The sequence below is a fragment of the Nicotiana tabacum genome, chromosome 23, assembly GCF_000715075.1.
Source record: "Nicotiana tabacum cultivar K326 chromosome 23, ASM71507v2, whole genome shotgun sequence".
NCBI classification, from domain to species: domain Eukaryota; kingdom Viridiplantae; phylum Streptophyta; class Magnoliopsida; order Solanales; family Solanaceae; genus Nicotiana; species Nicotiana tabacum.
In genome coordinates, this window is record NC_134102.1 from 82,607,840 (window position 1) to 82,620,280 (window position 12,441).

The following is a 12,441-nucleotide window of genomic DNA, read 5'->3' on the forward strand; positions in this document are numbered from 1 at the left end:
CAATGATATATACACGTGCTTTGGTGAGGGCATTGATGCCAGACACCCGTACAATACTAAGTGATTGTGTGTGTGATGAGTGGGCATTTGAGACAGGCATATTGAGTATTCTGAGAGTGTGAGTACTTGGAAAATATCACTGTGAAATTATACATTTTACATACATATTATAACATGTAGGCATAGAGATGTACCTTTCCTCATGCTAGTTGTACTTGACATGTTCCTACCAGTTCTGGGCTTTAATTGTTGAACTTGAAAGCATGTCTAAATTTCTGTATCCTGAACGAGCTGATTATGAAAATTCCTCTGAGTTATTTATTGTTATTGTCATTGTCATTATTATACATGTGTTGTCATTATATTGGACTCCGACTGTCTTCTTCTGAGCTCGTCACTACTTTCAGCCCAAGGTTAGTTCTATTACTTATTGAGTACATGGGGTCGGTTGTACTCATACAACACTCTGCACTTCGAGTGCAGATCCAAGTGCATCTGGATGTGGTGATTGCTAGATCCGTGCTAGTATAAGAGCTTGGAGACTTCAAGGTAGCTGATATGACGTCCGCAGACCTTAACTCTCTTTTCCTTTATTTTCCTATTATTGTTATACTATTCAGATTTTATTACTTATAAAGTACATGGGATCTGTTGTACTCATACTATACTCTACACTTTGTGTGCAGATCCAAGTATATCCGGACGTGGTGACTGCTAGATCCGTGCTAGTACCTGCTTGAGAATTTCAAGGTAGCTGCTATGGCTTCCGCATACCTCAACTCTCTTTCCTTTTATTTTCCTTCGGTACCGTTCTATTACTCAGTCAGTTATACTAGAGATTTGGTTTATGTTTGATATTTAGTAGAGCTCATTTAGTCATTAACACCAGATTTTGGAGTGGTTGTAGCAGTATTTCAGTTGTTTTATATGATATTTACGATATTCCCGTTGTCGAGTTTATTATTCTATGTTTATTCAAATGTTAAGCTATTATGTTACTGTTGGCTTGCCTAACAAGTAGTGTTAGGCGTCGTCGCGGCTCTGGTGAGAGTTGGGTCGTGACAGAAATATATCTGGATAAAAATATCAATAACTAAAACACAGAAAAACTCCGACACAATATGCTAGAATGAGTTCAAGCTTCTCTAAATTAAACTTCAACTAATTATAAAATGGCTAAATATTGATTACTATTGAGAAGATGGCTAATTTTTTACACTACTAAAAAAAGTTCCATTTTCAATCGAAATATTTCGACCGAAAAAAGTAATTAAAATTTTTCGAAATCGGTCAGAAATGTGTGAAAAAATATTTTTAATTTTTATTAATTTTTACGGCAGATATGCCGACTACACCCGCCGTGCATTTTGGTGCAAAATACTGTGAAAAGTATTTTTGACATTATCGACCTCATCGGTTGAGAATATATATATATATATATATATATATATATATATATATATATACCAGATAGATCGTAAAATCTATTAAAATGAGGTCTGACTTTGTTGACCAAAGTAGCGACTGAATCTGTCGAAATTTTCAAGGGAATTCAAATTTTTGATCGATTTAGTTGATTTTTTTTTAAACGCCCCCGACCCCTTTTCTTTTTTCTATCTCTTCTTTTCTTTCTTCTCTCTTTTTCTCTCTTCTGCAGCGCTGAAACCCATCACCCCTCAAGGCAGCTAGGTGATGACGGCCACCAGCTTCCCGTCCTTCTCCAGCGATGCCCCCCCCCCTCGCGGTCTCTCTCGTTTTTTATCCCCTATTCATAATTTTCTATTTTTGTTTGTGTTAGAATAATTGCTAGTTGAATCTAGGTTTGAGTAATTTTGTTAGAATAATTAGAATTTCACATTGATTTGGTAGTTGAATCTAGGTTTGAGATTGTTGATTATAATAATAATAAAATAATTTCTTAGTGTTTATTTAATTAACTTTTAAATTTCCGACCAGATTGGTCTGGAGACATTGAATATAATTTTAATTAATTATTTGTAATTAAACCTGCCATCGACCCCTGTTGATAATCTGTCTTTGTAACTTTTCTATGTATGGTCTCTCTGTTGTAATTTGTATTCGAAAGTATAATTTCTGCAAAATAAAATGAAACCAGAAATCAAAGACAGAAATAGAATAAAATGAATAACGTTCCGAGACCAACAGAAAACTGTATTTCCTTAAGAAATTTAATCCTCTCACTATTGCCCAAGGTTGTTGGATTAATTTCTCCCACGATAGAATGTAATAACTATTCTGTAATGCCGGCAATGAAAATTACAGAACTTCGTCGAACTCAACAAGCGGCAGTAAACCACACTGATTCTTACGTTTTTGCTTTTGGAAAACAAATGCAGGAATGCATAAGAGAGAGGGGAGAGTATGTAAATTTTCGGTGGTCAGAAAGTGATACCAAACCTTTGAATTTATAGCCAAACAGTCTGGGTTGAATAGATGCGAAAGTACTTGTTCACATGAGGTACTATTTTGACAGAATTTTTTTTCTGTTTGATCGCGAATTCAAAAACGACCGTTAGTCATTAGGAAATTATCCGCGCGAAAATATCAGAAAAAAGAAAAACAAATAACGGAAAACGAAAAATAAATTTGGTCCAAAAAATTATCAATCAATCATATCAATTGACCAAATCCGAATCTAAAGCCGAGCCGAGCCGAGCCGAGCGATGACGACGATGATGACGCGAGTCACCAGTTCTTCTTAACTCTTTAAGAGCTATAAGATGTGCTTTTCTATATAAGTACAAAGATTTTCTTTCCTTCTTCCGATGAGGGACAAAGTGCATTAGTAAAGGAAACTATTTCAAACTTTTCGTTTCCCTCCTAATCTTTTCCCTCCATTTTCCATTCACATCTTTTTTTAAATCTAATTAGATAAAAAACCCAACAATCCCCCACATGAATGGGGAATAGCTATTTGAAAATATGCATGCATGAAAAAATTGTGTGATTTACAAGCAAGGATTAATTGCATCTGGATAAGTAGGTTTTCCTTTGAACTTTCCATTGTGAACTTATGTCGGATATACTCGGTCAATCGATAGATTTGATATCTTTGAACCGCCGAACTTTGGTGTATACCTAGACAATCATAAGTCACACAATCAACCCTTTAACCGCCTTTGGTTCTCATTGTTGTGTTCGTTTCAGCCATGAACACTGTCTGGTTCATAAGTGCGTAGAGAACTGGCCTTATAGAATTCTCCTTGAAGCGGCTTACACTTCACACTTATATAGGTGATTCCTAAACATATTATCCCATAGATACATTATTTGATATACTCCGTATCAAACTTAGAAATTATTAAAAAGCCTTAACGCTTTATCCTTGGTACTGAACATTGTCTCATCATGAGAACAGACCAAAATTTTGACAATGTTGAACCGTCACTAATGACTTTGTTTGATCTCCTTGAACCTAGATCTTGGGATCTCCAGTCTTCTAGGTAGAGTTACCTCCACAGTGACTTGTCCTCGGCCATAGTCCCATTCCCTTCGATGATTTATCAACCGCCTTTCTATTTAGGCCTTTTATAAGTGGATCCGACACATTATCTTTTGACTTTACGTAGTCAATTGTGATAATTCCACTAAAGAGTAGTTGTCTAACGATATTGTGTCTTCGTTATATGTGACGAGAGTTTTTGTTATACATAACACTTTCAGCCTTCCTATTGCCGCTTGACTATCGCAATGTATATGAGCCACTGGTTTGGGCCAAAACGGAATATCTTCCAAGAAATTCCAGAGCCATTCAACTTCTTCTCCAGCCTTATCTAAAGTTATAAACTCAGACTCCATTGTAGAGCGAGCAATGCATGTCTGTTTGGATGATTTCCTAGAAACTGCTCCTCCACCAATTGTAAAAACATATCCACTTGTGGACTTTGTTTCTGATGACCCAGTGATCCAATTTGCATCACTATATCCTTCAATTATAGCAGGATACTTACTGTAATGCAAATCATAATCTTGGGTATGCCTTAGATATCCCAAAACTCGTTTCATTGCCATCCAACGAGTTTGTTCGGTATTACTTATGTAACGACTCAGTTTACTTATCGCACAAGCTATATTAGGACGTGTACAATTCATGATGTACATTAAACTTCCCAACACACGAGCATAATCCAGTTGAGATCTGCTTTGGCCTAGATTCTTTGTAAGAGCCATATTTACATCAATCGGGGTCTTTGCGACTTTGAAATCTAGATACTTGAATTTTTCAAGTATCATTTTAACATAATGAGATTGAGACAATGCCAGTCCTTGAGGAGTCCTATGAATTTTAATTCCTAGAATTAAATCAGCAACTTCTAAGTCTTTCATATCAAACTTGCTAGCAAACATACGCTTAGTAGCATTTATATCTGCAATATCTTTGCTCATTATTAACATATCATCAACATATAAACATACAATGACTATATGATTTGGAGTGTTTTTAATGTAAACACATTTATCACACTCATTAATCTTAAATCCATTTGCCAATATTGTTTGGTCAAATTTCGCATGCCATTATTTGGGTGCTTGTTTCAATCCGTAAAGTGACTTAACAAGTCGGCATATCTTCTTTTCTTTTTCGGGAACTATGAACCCTTCAGGTTGTTCCATATAAATTTCTTCCTCCAAGTCTCTATTTATGAAGGCTGTCTTCACATCCATCTGATGGATTTCAAGACCATACACGGTGGCTAATGCTATTAACACCCGAATAGATATAATCCTCATTACCGGTGAGTATGTATCAAAATACTCAAGACCTTCTCGTTGTCTAAACCCTTTGACAACTAATCTTGCCTTATAGTTGTCAATAGTACCACCAGCTTTCATTTTCCTTTTGAAAATCGACTTAAAACCCAAAGGTTTATTTCCTGGAGGAAGATCAACCAATTCCCAAGTATGATTACTTAATATGGATTCTAACTCACTATTAACTGCCTCTTTCCAATATTGTGCTTCCGAGGAAGACATTACTTCTTTAAACGTTTGAGGCTCATTTTCTAACAAAAATGTCAGAAAATCTGTTCCAAAGGAAGCAATTGTCCTTTGACGTTTACTTCGTCTTGGATTTTCCTCATCAAACGTACTTTCCTTTTCTTCTTCTTGAGGTCACCTAGATTTTTAAATAAACGACTCACATTCATATTTATACGGATAAATATTCTCAAAGAATTCAGCATTATTGGATTCGATTACCGTATTAATATGAATATCGGGATTTTCTGATTTATGAACCAGAAAGCGATATGCCTTACTATTTCTTGAATATCCTATGAAAGCGCAATCAACCATTTTCAGTCCACTATTCACCCTTTTGGGTTTAGGAATTTTCACTTTAGCTAAACACCCCCACACTTTAAAATATTTTAAGTTGGGTTTCCTACCTTTCCATTTTTCATATGGAATGGATTGCGTTTTGTTATGGGGAACTCGATTGAGTATTTGATTAGCTGTAAGAATAGCTTCCCCTCACAAGTTTTGGGGTAAACCCGAACTTATCAACAAGGCATTCATCATCTCCTTTAACGTTCTATTCTTTCTTTCCGCAATTCCATTAGATTGTCGTGAGTAAGGGGCAGTTGTTTGGTGAATAATGCCATATTCCAAACATATTTTTTCAAAAGGATATTCATATTCACCACCCATATCACTTCTTATCATTTTGATCTTTTTGTTTAATTGCGTTTCAACTTCATTTTTGTATTGCTTGAATGCCTCAATTGCTTCATCTTTACTATTAAGTAAGTAAATATAGCAATATCTAGTACTATCGTCAATAAAAGTTATGAAATACTTTTTCCCACCGCGAGATGGTATTGACTTCATGTCGCAAATATCTGTGTGAATTAAGTCTAAAAGATTTGAATTCCTTTTAACCGACTTATAAGGATGTTTAACATACTTAGATTCCACACATATTTGACATTTTAAATTATCGCATTCAAATTTAGGCAATACTTCCAAGTTAATCATTTTTCGTATAGTTTTGAAGTTGACGTAACCTAAACGTGCATGCCATAAATTATTTGACTCAAGTAAGTAAGAAGAAGCTTGAACTTTATTGATATCAAGATCTATTACATTCAACTTGAAAAGGCCCTCAGTTAGGTAACCTTTTCCTACATACACATCATTCTTACTTATTACAACTTTTTCAGAAACAAAGACATACTTAAATCCATTCTTGATAAGAAGTCCAGCAGAGACCAAATTCTTGCGAATTTCAGGAACATGAAGAACATTGTTTAGAGTCACAACTTTGCCCGAAGTCATCTTCAAAGCTATCTTCCCAACTCCTTCAATTTTTGTTGTTGCGGAGTTTCCCATATCTATTGTCTCATCGGGCCCTGTGGGAACATAAGAGGCAAATAACTCTTTGTTAGAACAAACATGGCGAGTGGCTCCAGAATCAATCCACCACTCCTAGGGATTTTCTACCAAGCTACATTCAGATAGCGTGGCACACGAGTCCTCCATTTCATCATTCTTTTCTACCATGTTTGCTTGACTCTTCTTCTTGTCCTTCTTCGGTGCACGACAGTCCACAACCTTATGTCCAACCTTTCTACGGTTGTGGCAATTTGTGATGACCCAAAAATGTCATCTTAATAATTAATTTTGTGTTCTAAGACCTCGAAAAGCACTATTTATTATTCCTCAACTTGCGTGCGCAGTTCGTAAAATTTTTCAAGAAGTTTTTATGTGAAAAATGGATTAAATATGAATTTGAGCTTTAAAACTCAACTAAGTTGACTTTGGTCAACATTTTGAGAAAACGGACTCGGATCAGTGTTTTGACAGTTCTGGTAGGTCCGTATCGTAAAGTTTGGAAGTTTGACCGGGGAGTTGACTTTTTGATATCGGGGTCGGAATCTAGTTCTAAAAATTTTCACAGCTCCATTATGTCATTTATGACTTGGGTGCAAAATTTGAGGTCAATCGGACTTGATTTGATAGGTTTCGACACCGAATGTAAAAGTTAGAAATTCTAAGTTTCATTAAGCTTGAATTGGAGCATGATTCATGATTTTAGCATTGTTTGATGTGATTTGAGGTTTCAAATAAGTTTGTATGATGTTTTAGGACTTGTTGGTGTATTGGGTTGAGGTCCCGAGGGCCTCGTGTGAGTTTCGAATGGTTAACGGATCAAAAGTGGGATTTAGCTGCTGCAATTTTTCTGCTGGAAATGCTGTCAAAATCGGGCTACCTGTAAAAATCGAGCTGCCTGTCAAAATCGGACTCCCTGACAAAATCGAGCTCCCTGACAAATCGGACTCCCTGACAAATCGAGCTCCCTGACAAATCTTTAAGTTATAAAAATAGGGGACTTCATCCCATTTGCCTTTTTGACGAATTGGAGCTTGAGGAGAGGTGATTTTGATATATTTTCAAGGAAAAATATTTGGGTAAGTGATTCTAACTCGGATTTGGTCAATATACATGAATACATCATTGTTTTCACCATTTAATTAGTGTTTTGAGATAGAAATTTGGAAATTTTTTAGAAATCTCATAGAAACAAATTTTTGAGATTTCGATGTGGATCCAGAGTCGGATTTGAGTGAAATTGGTATGGTTGGACTCGTAATTGAATGGGTTGTCGGATTTTATAAGTTTCGCCGGATTTCGAGAAATGTTTGAGCTAATTTCGGATTTTATTGAAAAGTGTAATATTTTCTTATGAAATTGATTCCTATAAATTTTGTTGACTGTATCGAATTAATTATGACTAGATACGTGTCGAAATATCGACGAAAAAACATAATACTTAGTTAAATTGGAGCAAGTCGAGGTAAGTGACTTGTCTAACCTTGTGTGGGGGAAATTCCCCCTAGGATTGGTATTGATGTGATTATTGAAATGTGTTGAAAGTCGTGTGTACGAGGTGACGAGTGTGTACACGGGCTAAATGTGAAGGATTATATTTTTAAATTGTGTAGATCATTGTTGCGCATTTATTAAAATATTCTATCTTGTTATATTCTTCATCATTGATTAAATGTTTATATTTTAAATTTGTTTGAACTTCTCCTGCTAATTGTTTTACTTGTTAGTTGAAACTTGGTTTCTTTTATTTTGTGCATTATTTGAAAGTAGATTTTCTTTAAATTAAATATTATTAATATGAAGTATTTGACATTTTTAAATTTGATATTGAATCAACGTATTAAAGATTTTTAAATATTATTTTCCTGAATTGTTTATTCCTGAATATTTTTGTAAGATTTTCGTACTCATTGTGATGGAGCCGTGAGCTCTTTATTATGGAAAATTATTATTGATGATTTATTTTGGCATGAGCCGTGAGCTCTTTATTGTGGAAAAATATTATTGTTGAATTATTTTGGCAAGTTAAATTATTTGAGCACTTGAGGTACAAATTGTGATATATTGTGATATTGATACACATGTGGTGGTATAAGGTCTGGGTGTTGAAACGCATGCGGTGAGCTAAGGGTAGCTTGATACACGTGGCTAGTAGGGGAAACTACTAAAAGTCATGCGGTGTGATAAGGATAGCTAAAACGCGGGATGCTATTTTGGAAAAAATATTTTCTTTAAAATAAATTGTGAAGGCTCCCGCGATGAGATAAGGAAATGAGATATTGTGAGTTTATTTATGATTTGGGACTACGAGGCGGTACCTCGGGAGTTTCCTTGTTGATATTGATTGATGGCCGCAGTCACCTTTGATTATTTGTTGTGACTTTTTTTGAAGTTGAAAGGAAATTTTGTTTTGTTTCCACGAGATGTTATTTGCCATTATTTTGTGTAATTAAACGGTAACATGCTACTTGACTCATTTTCATTATCATTTTATTTTATTATATTGTTAAACATTTTATCATACCAATTATTATTTTTCAGTAGGGCCTGACCTGACCTCGTCACTACTCTACCGAGGTTAGACTTGGCACTTACTGGGTACCGTTGTGGTGTACTCATACTACACTTCTGCACATCTTTTTGTACAGATCCAGGTATATCTTTCCAGCTTAGACGTCAGTGAGTAAACTGCGCACGGAGACTTCGAGGTATATCTGCCAGCGTCCGCGGACTCCGGAGTCCCCTTCTATCATTTTATGTTGCTTCCTTATTTTACTTTAGACCTTGATGTATAGAGACATTGAGAATAAATTCTTAGAAGCTTGTGACTTATTTCTACCGGGTTTTGGGAGTTGAAATTGTTTGAATTATAGTTTATTTATTTCAGTTATTTATTATTATTCCGCATTGATAGGCTTACCTAGTCTTAGAGACTAGGTGCCATCATGACATCCTACAGAGGGAATTTGGGTTCGTGACAGTTGGTATCAGAGCTCTAGGTTCATAGGTGTTATGAGTCAAAAACAGGTTTAGTAGAGTCTTGCGGATCGGTACGGAGACGTCTGTACTTATCTTCGAGAGGTTATTGAACTGTTAGGAAATATTCACTTCTTTGATTCCTTATCGTGCGACATTGATTTATCTTGAAACATATATCTTATATTCTTTTGTATCCACTCGTGTATGATATTGCGACTCGGTATCAGTTGTGCGTCGACGGTTCGTGATGCCGCAGATGGATTAGGAGGGAGCCAGAGATGCTCAAACATTGCCTCAACGTGTGGTTCTGACTGAAGATGCGGGCGTATTGAGAGATCACCTAGTGAATCAAGTGGGGGGTCTAACGGACGTTGGCGTCTGGTTGATTTATATGAGATGTGAAGGTTATTATTGTGGATCATCGGACGTCGTGACCTATTACTTCGCGCTGAGTGGGGGGAGTCCACTATCAATGGGTGGATTGCGGGGTTATATGTTAGTTTTGGCCTGAAATGTATATATATGGTACTGAAAGGTTCCTTAAAATTTACACATGTTTAAGGCCTGGGATTTTGTAGAGGATAAGGTCGGGACTTGCGGTATGTCCGCCTCCTTAATAATCATATACTTCATTACCAAAGTAGTTAGAAACAACTCTAAATTTATAGAAGGTCTACTCAGCGTGGACGGCAAAATTGCGAATTTTGGGGTGGTTCGGAGGAAGTACAATTGTTGACGAGATTCTGGACTATGTGGTTCGTGCCAAGATTTGTCTGTATGGAGCTCTACTTTTGTGATCGTTGTGTATAAATAGGGGTAAGGGTTACCCCAAAGAAGAATCGAAGAGTATGTTAAGAAATGGGCCAGCTCAAAAGTGTTGAGTCAACATAACAAAAGAAAAAATTTGCCTTGGGAGAGATAATTCTCCACCGGTGTTCGTGGCAAGCCTATGAAGAGGGCAGACCAGCCAATGCAACACCGCCCACTTGGCTCAGTTCTCATAAATGCTTTTAAAAGTGTTTGTTTCCCGGACTCTCCGTAATGCGTGGCGCATAGGGTATGAACGGTTGCGTCAGGTCACCATTGACGGTGTTAGAATATTCCATTAAGTTCAATAAGTTAGCCCGTTATACTCCTACTTTTCTTCCTACAGCCAGAGGGCGAGTTCACAGACTCATTAAAGGACTCAATTATGATCGTAAAATTTTGTACGACTCGGGAGCTACAAGCTGATACTTCATTTCTGCTAGTTGTACAAATTGCCAAGATATTAGAACGTGTTCGGGGTGGGGGGGAAAAAAATCACTAAGGAGACCAAGACGTCTCGAGGTTCTAGGAGATTCAGTGGATTCTACTATGCAAGTATAAATCATTATGGCATGGCTCGGGCAGTCGGCTAGCCCAGTCCACACATCGGATTACTCGGGGTGCTCTAGTAAATTCTTTTAATGCACCACCGATATGAGTTTCCTACAATGGTTATTCCAGTTATGTGGCACAGACTCAATATGAGCAGCCAAACTCGCAAAGGGGTTGTTATGAATACGGTGATACCAGGCACATCATGAGAAAATTGTCCCAAACTTGGGAGAGACATATTTCATCAAAGAACTCAGACTACGTGCCCCATTGTAGTTACTACACCACCCACACGACTAGTTAGGGGTGGAGGACATGCAGGTAGAAGGCATCTTAGAGGTGGAGACCCAGCCGCTGATATATTTTTATGGTATGGCGGAGGTCGCTACATCAGTTGGTGTCATTACAGATACGACCTTGATATAATATAAAAGAATAATTTCCTTAACTTGATTCGGTTCTCAGTATCGAAACGAGTCCTTCTATGGTGTTCCACTTATGAGTGAGCTTCATAATTCTATAATCTACTTATGTATTTACTCATTTTGGGAGATTCTATGGAGATAACTACGCCTATCATTCCATGTTGATCACTAATAAGAGCTGTGAGGATAAATGTGGCTTTATGTTGCTCATTTTGGTAAGTTTTGATGTAAATTCTGAATAATTAATTGCAAATTATGAATTATATGCCCTACCAGTGTAGGGTTCATTATGTGTTGTGATTTTGTTTAACGGAAATTATTTAGAAGGAGCAAATGGAAAGTTTTGATTGGCACGATGTGCATATTACTTGTGATTTAGAACTGAGGATGATATCCTCACATTTTAAAATAAACTCATATGTTTAAACCGGGCTACGAGCTGCGGTGGAAGTTATATAAGGATGAGATCCTTGTGAGGAAAAATCTTGTGTTTAAGTTCTCCCTTGTGAGATCCAATTTGTACTATAGTACTAATAGGGAGTCATGTCTGTTAGGCTTATTTGAAAATTCTTATATGAAATTCTCTGTGCATACTTGCCAAATTTGTGTTGTAATTATTGAGTTTTAACCTACGAGAGGTTCCCGCCCAGGTGACGTTAAATGTGTCTCATTAATTCGGGAAAATAATTATGAGGTTTTCATGCCTCGTGTCTCGTTATCAGTATTGTGAAGGTTTGAAACGAGATTTTTGTTAACATGAAGTTAATTGATGATTCTGTAATTGATTATGAACAATTATTATGACCAAATTGACCTAGAAGGGTGCTCCGTTTAGATGGACCGAGGAATGTGAGGAAAGCTTCCAAAAGCTTAAGACAGCTTTGACTACACCCCCAGTATTGGTATTACCTACAGGTTCAGGGGCTTATACTGTGTATTGTGATGCATCGCATATTGGTCTAGGCACAGTGTTGATGCAAGACGGTAGGGTGATTGCCTACGCGCCCAGACAATTAAAGGTGCATGAGAAGAATTATCCTGTACATGACCTTGAGTTAGCAGCTATTGTTCATACCTTGAAGATTTGGCGGCATTATTTGTACGGTGTCCATTGCGAGGTCTACACCAATCACCGAAGTCTACAACATCTGTTTAAATAGAATGATCTTAATTTGCGACAGCGGAGGTGGATGGAGTTGCTTAAGGATTATGATATCAACATTCTCTATCATCCTGGGAAGGCCAATGTAGTGGCCGATGCCTTGAGTCATAAGGTAGAGAGTTTGGGCAGCTTAGCATATTTACCGGTAGCAGAGATGCCTTTAGC